A 7,878-nucleotide genomic window follows, 5' to 3' on the forward strand; every position below is an offset into this window, starting at 1 on the left:
TTTGTAATAATAGTAGTTAGAAAATAGAAAATTTGGTTTGTTGTTGGGGGCAAGTATGTGTATACAAAATTTGTGTTTATTTTTTATCCTTTTATAGAATATAATATTGTGATTGTGTTCATATTTGAGTTTGATTTAATGATGTATTATGCTATATATTTAATTGTTATTGCAAAACAAATATTAAAAAAATTAACCCATGATGCACAAGTAACCTACTAGTTAATTTATATTTTGGTTACATATATCATGCGACATAATTAATCTTTCCTCATTTACAATATCTTATATGAAATTACCATGCGATGCTTCTCTCTTATTCAGTCGTTCAAATATCGTATAAATTAAGCATGCATTTTCCTGTCTCCACTCAAATCGACACAATGTCGAGAAAAGCCACTCTTCATTATGATTTTGTTCTCAGTAGCAACATTGTCAACTACTACTGCTACCACCTCAATCGCATGTCCAAAGGAAGAAACAGATACACACTCGAACCCCTTCCCTCCTCCATCCTTGTCAACTTTCCATTGCATGGTCAAATGGAGATGACAACAATGCATTTTAGATAAATGCTAGAATGATAATTGTTCCCGTTGTTGCCATGGTGGCTATCATTGTGCTAGTTATTGTGATTTGTTGTTTGTTTTGGTCGATGGTTTTCTTTTCTTGGTTAATGTGTTTTTGCTGGTTTTGTAATTCACATGTTTCAAACTGTGACATAAAGCATCTCTAATAGAAGATCAAGTTTTGTGATCTTAATCAACTTTTTGATGGACCTAACATTTCACATCACTCTAGAGATCTCTCCAATGTTTTGCTCCAATAGAAGATCAAACTTTGTGATCTTAAACCACTTTTTGTAAGTCGCACAATGGATCCACCTTTTAATATTTTATTGACAATTGATTTTAAAATAATTAAAACAATTAATCGTTTTTTTTAGTTTTGTGGAGAGAGATATTAAAATATTATTTCTTGGGTCTCCACAGAGATCTTGCTTGTTCTTTTAGAAGGATAGATCTCCATGATGAAAATTAATATTCTTGCTCCAACAACATATCTTAACAAGATCAAATCTTACGTGAAACATCAGGGTGTAAGAATATATGTTGAAGATGTTTTTAAAAATAGTATCTAAATAAGTTTATATATTCTAAATTCATTAATGTAATATACACATGCTAGTTTGACATATATAAATTTAAATTTTGAGATTTAACCAAAATTAAGTTATTTGCCCCTCTCAATGATTGTGTTTTTTTTAAAAAAAATCTATTTATTCTATAATTATTCCAATTATAATCATAATTATTCTATTATGTCATCTAATTTTCTTTCATGAAGGATTTAAATTATTATTTTCCGTTTAAAGATTTAAAAATTTATAATAAAGTTGAAATATAAAATAAATGTTAACATCAAACATGTGGATAAACGAGCTTGAATAGAAATCACGGGTTGAGACGTGGTGGCGTGAGGTGGGATGGATATGAGTAATAATTCCCATACTGGTTGATATTTATATAGGTTAAACTAAAAATAAATTAGAGCAATTTTTTATTTTTTTTATACAGTTCCAAAAGTATTATAGAATAATGTAATTATATTAGTTTTAAAAATTTTCAGTTAGTAAGCTTCTCCCATGAAATGTCCTCATGGAATTGTTATGGAATAAAATAATTGTTTTTGTCTAAAACTATAGATGATCAAATAATATAGTTATTTTTTATCTGAACGGAATTATTATTAGCATGAAATAATGGATGACCAAATTATTATTAGCATGATACATTGAAGACACTCAGATAAAAATATTGAGAAAAAAAATATTTGTTAATCAAGTTGGACCGGTCAATTAAAAGACAAATAAATGACTTAGATGCATTTTAAAAAAGACAGAAAATTTTGTAAAAGAAACTGACATGTGGCATAGTAACAAGGGAAGATTTTTATTATATAGTAATAGAATAGATTCCTGAGTATACATTAACATAATCTATAGCAATCTATACCGTTCATATATTTTATATTCTATCCAACGGTAATAACTATATTACTCACCCATGAACCACTTTTAACGTAGGTTAAAATTTGTTGCCTCACCGGTGAGCCACGTGATATGTAAGGGTTCATGGTAGAATTCACAATTTATAAATTTTGTCTAGGAGCTTTCCTTCAAGCATGTCTATGACAGGGTAACATGCGTGTTGATGATGGGATTACAAAGTATGAATCCTCACCTCATGAAGAAATGCAGATTATGGACTCTTGTCCATCCTTTCTTTTTGACATGTATTAGGCTAATGATGGGTCTTACCATACGAGACATTAGTCTCTTCTGTTTGTGTCTTTTAATTTCCCATTAATAAAAGAAATAGTATCACAAAACTGAAAAATGATACAAACATCTAAGAAATCAATTGAAGACATTCACGTAACCAAACAAACAAACAAAAAATGGCATTATAATTATCAATTACAACCTTATAAGGGAAGAATTGTTGCTTAATAGCTTTTCTTCCTTGGAAAATGTTAAGAGAGATTAGAGATCAGAATATTATTCTCTCGAGTATGAGTTTACATTATGAATTAAAATGAGCCATTATAATTATTGATTAAAAAATAATGATAAATATTTTAATAATTATATACTATATTATACTTGCACATTTAATTTAACCATTAGTTTTTCAATCAATTAATATAATTTTTTATTTCAAAGGAGTCAAATGTTAAAATAAATAAAAAAATTGAGTAAAGGGGAATATAGTTACTCATAAATTAACTATTATTATTTACCGAATATACAATGTTTTTATTTGAAAATATTATTAACTATTAGTAAATTAACAAATATTAATATTTTTTAAAACTTAAAAGTTAGTGCTTTACTTGCCGTTCGTGGCACGACTGTGATTTAAAGGCTCTAAGCTAGCCTTCCGTTTAACCCGTCCTATGGCTAATTGAATTCCCAACTAGGTTGCTGGTTTTAAGAATGTTCTTCATCTTACCTTAATTCATTGGAATCCTCCTCACCTCACAGGTTCATTTCAACTTTCTTGTGGTGAAGAAATGTGCCCCATAGATATCACAAATAAATAAATAATTAAATAAAAAGTGGTCCAATTTTGTTACTCTTTTTAATGATATTACTAGACCACATTGGGGCCCAAAAAAACACTATAGCACTGGGATGGGACACCTCGTTAACAAGCCCGGGGATAGAAAGGTGTTGTTTTGTCAAGGGTAGTAAACCGAACCCCTTCAACTAATGTGTTACTATTAGGAAAGCTTTTATTTGGGCATTTATTACATAAGCACTTCATTCAATAGTTGATATATTCTAGATATTCTTTAGCAATAAGTGTATTTTTCACATGGTCCACACGACCTTACACGTGTTTAATGTTGAATGGGTGCACGTGGCAGGCATATCTACGACCAATACTTGTTCATTAGAATAGACGCAAAGCAATGATAATACAAATGGATATTTTGTGTGATACACCATTTGTTTAAAAAAGTAGCATCTAAATTTTACAATTTTTTTTTTCAAAATTATCAAAGAATTACAAAAAAAAAATTGTTTTTTTTTTACAATGAATACATGCTACCTGCTAAAACAATTTTTTATAATAAATATGTTTTCTAAAAAACCACTACGATCAAATATTTCTTTAGATTTTAATCATCAACTTCCATAGAAATTTACACGTTCGGATAAACGTCACTTTAGAAGAATGATAGACACAATGTCTAGGACACGGCAAAAGCACTGCCATTGTGGAAACAAAAGATATTCCATTCAATGAAATGGTACAGTTTCATTTTCTTTTTGGGGTCTATTAAGGATTTTGTATTTTACATGTGAATTAATGAACAACTATTTTGATCTAACAAGCACAAATATACCCTAGACTTGATTAGAGAAGCAAAGCCACCAAATCAAATAGAAACACTCAGAAAGCAGCTTTCAGTAATATCATTTATAGATAAACAAGAAAAATCACCCCACAAAAAGACAATGAACTAACAGTACAATATAATACGTATATAATATATATAATTTACATTTGAATAAACTTTCTAGTACTAAATTACATTGACTCTGAAAGACAGAATAAGAGAGCTTTGTAAAGCACAATAATTTAGGACGAATGCACAGCAGGAAATGGAGAATGTCTGTTTGCATGGACGAAAAGAAGTTATACAGCTACCTATATAAAATTCAATAAGGCCTCAAATTTTAGAAGGATTCATTCTCTAAGGAAGTATCTCCATGGATTCTAGAGGGATTTTTTTTCCTCTCTTTTCTTTTCATCTTTTTCTCCTTACCCAGAATTAAATTATAAATGAAACTGCCTCAGGAAACTCTAGGATGATGGCACATTAAAGTGGAAAAGCCATGATATGACAAATGCAAAAACCATACAAGCAAGCAGAAAATTCAGGAAGCGATGGCCGTGCCAAAATCTTCGAGGTTCTGCTGAAGGAGCAGGTGTAGAGAGTGTGGCTGCTGTAATAGCATTGTTAGCGTCGCTCAAATGCTCAGTCGACTCCTCATGCCCTCCATAAACATTCCGAGCAACAGAATGGCAAATTTCACAGGTCCTGTTAAAATTTGAGCAAACAAAAATAATTAGAAAAACACAATTTAAAATTGAAGAGAAATCTGTTCAGGAAAATTGCTACTATACTATCATAGTAAGAGTTAAGACAACTCCAACAAAGCATGATTGCACTTACTACTTATGCCCCAACCAATGTGCATTGCAATCATATATACATAATCATACATCAAAGTGCAAAATTGTATAAAGATCCACTTCAAAACTGGATGCTCCAAACAAACAAGCAAAGCCTCGCCAATACAAAAGGTCATACTGTTAAGTTGTTAACATGCATGAAATTAAAACATCATATAACAAAACCCTGACCATTTTCTGCTTATACATTATAAGCATTGTTGAAGGGCGGAGATATTGTCTCACCCTTGAAACAGATGAATTTAGTTTAAATTTAACAAAGATACTCATCCACCAACATAACTGTTTATACCAAGTTGTCGTGGCAGAAGGGTTATCCAATCATAATTCATGATTTTATAGCTTTTCAGCTCTAGTTAGCCTAACTCAAATCTCTATATACAAGTGTCAAATTGCCTTTTTATAAGTCCACAACTGCCTTTGACGAACCATGTTACGTTTTTAAAGCCTCAACTAAGGAAAAAAAGGTATCATGAAATATTTGCCACCAATCAAGGCATCAACACATCAATTAAAGAAGATTCCAAAATTGAAAAGATTCAGATTCTGTTGCATTATTGGATTTTAATTTAGCCATGAATTAGTGCACTTGGATGGATTTGCGTCTGCATCAGGCATAACAATAGATCCTTCCTCAATAAATGGCCCCTATAAATTGCTTTTAAATTGACAATGAAGCATGGACGGTCACCAGTCCATCAATAATGCATGCCCTACCATGTTATCATAAAAGCACAAATAACTTATTTCCTTACTTTGATTAAGAATTTAAAGAATATAATTAAAATTAAGGACTAGCACTCTTCCATTGAATAAAGGTTTTAACTTCCATTTTCTGCAAATGACACTGCTGAATCAGTACATGAAGTATGGAATTATTTAACCTCAAACAACTGCAACAAGGGATCTGAACATTTGTACCAAGTACCAAAATTCAGTAGCCTGTGGTACTCACAAGTCACAACTATTATGCAATCTAAAAGTTGTCGTTATACATCATACATGAACAGATTACCTGGGACCAGTAATTTGTAGATTAAAATATTCTAGGTGGCACATCAGTGAGCAACTAACTAGCATCTACCAATATATTTGAATCCATGAATAGGAGTCCGAAGGGGTCAAATCTCCACTTTGAAAGAGATAAAAAGAATAAGAAAGAAGAGTAATATATAGATTCCTAAATTTCAGAAAAGGGACAAAGCAACAAAGAATCCCACTGCTTAGGTAGACAAGCCAGCGAATCAGTGGGACTAGCTGATGCTTTACGCCTTTTTTTCTCCATCATCTTCTTTAAATAATTTAATCTTCTATAACTTTCCCCTTTCTTGGAAAAATAATTGAGCCTCCCCCCCCCCTGCAATTTTGTTCTTTACACCTTCTAAAATATGCTTCCAAATACTTCCCCACCATCTTCTTCAGCCTAACATTCATCACTCAATGAAACAATCACAACTTAAATTCCAAGTCATACACTTCAATTACTCTCCTACTCTCTAATCATTAACATCAAACCCTTCCAGAAACAAAAATTTGTGAATTGCGAGTAATTGCAAATCTTTCAAGCAGCACTAAGACACAACAAGTTGACAAGTTCCAATTATCAATGCCATGAATCAACAAAATGGTATCTAAAGTTTCTCATAAAGCTCCAAAATTTAGCATAAGAAAAATCATATCTCACTAACAAAAAGTAGTAGGGAAAGAGAAGGGTTTTCAGTTTCATATTCACCTATTTCCCTTAATCTTGAACCAGGCCTCAGCACAGTGCTTGTGAGCAGCAGCCAAATCATCCTTACAAGAACATCCCAATTCAATGGGGGCACCAAACTCTATCACTCTCCAAACCCATGTGACAAATCCTACAATCCTTTTCTACTTTAGCCAAATGCACCTTGATCTCAGGAACCCCACTTCTAGCTTCCACCTCCACAGAACACTCAGAAGCAGAAGAAGCTCTCCCAGAATGTGGAACACCCCCAACCTCAGCATCAGAAACACAAGCAAAGCTGTAATCATCATATGAACCACCGTTTGTTGAGTAGAAACGGGAATAGCAAGAACCATCATCAACATCAGAGAAGCACAAGCTCCCTTCACCACTCACATCACTTCCAACAACCGACCGGCGATGATTCCCATTCCCTTGCTCCAAATCAACATGGGACATCTGCAAAGCGGACATATTTCAACCCACAAGAGGAAAACAAAGAAACAACAAAAATAACGTTTTCTCAGGTTGAGACAGAAAACATGAAATGCCTCAAAATTTGGAGCGTTGGGGTTTGTGTACCGTAAGAAAAGTAAATATATATATAATTAATAAATATTTTTAAAAAAGGGGGTACTTGGTTGGGGTTAAAGAACTTATAAACTGGATTAGGTGAGCATTCCCTTGATCCCCATTAATGCAAAGTTCCAAAAGTTTCAAGTTTTGGAACGGGGCGAGGAAAGTCGCATCCTTTTACTACTGGGAATGGAGAGAGAGAAAGGGAGTGAATGATGAGACGGAGAGTACAGGTGGGGGAAGAAGGCAGAGACAGTGACCCTGCCAACAACACAAACAAAGGTGCTGTGTGAGCACAGAAATGCTCCCACGAGATTGCGTTGATAAAGGAGTGTGACATAGGAAATAATAACGATAATAACAACAACAGCTATTGATATAATCAATGCAATAATTGATTAAATATAAGAAAAATTATAAATTAGAGAAATTAAAGGAAAATAAAATCATAACAACCCAGACAAATAGTATACGCATTTAATTATTTGGATATTTTTAGAATTTCTTTTTGGTAATCATATGATTGGAATTTAAATTATTATTATTCTGATATAGTTAGGATTTATTATGATTAGCAAAATACTCTTCACGCAAGAATTGTTTCTTTTTTAATTTTGGGTGAAAGATTTTTTAAAGCCAATTGTCATTAATGCATGCATCGTTTTTTTTCATGTATAAATTATTTACAAATTTGAAACTTACTAACATTTTAATCGAAGCAGTTATGTTGACAATCATGACATTTTAGTCCCTCTGTGCCATATAGACTCTTTTATTAATGGTAACGGATGGATAAATTTGTTGCATTTTTTTCACTTTCGG

The 7,878-nt window shown here is 32.2% G+C and overlaps 1 pseudogene; it reads right to left on the reverse strand.

Moving 5' to 3' along the window:
* Positions 1–4,175: 4,175 nt before the first annotated feature.
* Positions 4,176–7,389, reverse strand: LOC100797762 (uncharacterized; annotated as a pseudogene).
* Between the last annotated feature and the right edge of the window lie 489 nt (positions 7,390–7,878).

This window comes from Glycine max, chromosome 18 (assembly GCF_000004515.6).
Source record: "Glycine max cultivar Williams 82 chromosome 18, Glycine_max_v4.0, whole genome shotgun sequence".
NCBI classification, from domain to species: domain Eukaryota; kingdom Viridiplantae; phylum Streptophyta; class Magnoliopsida; order Fabales; family Fabaceae; genus Glycine; species Glycine max.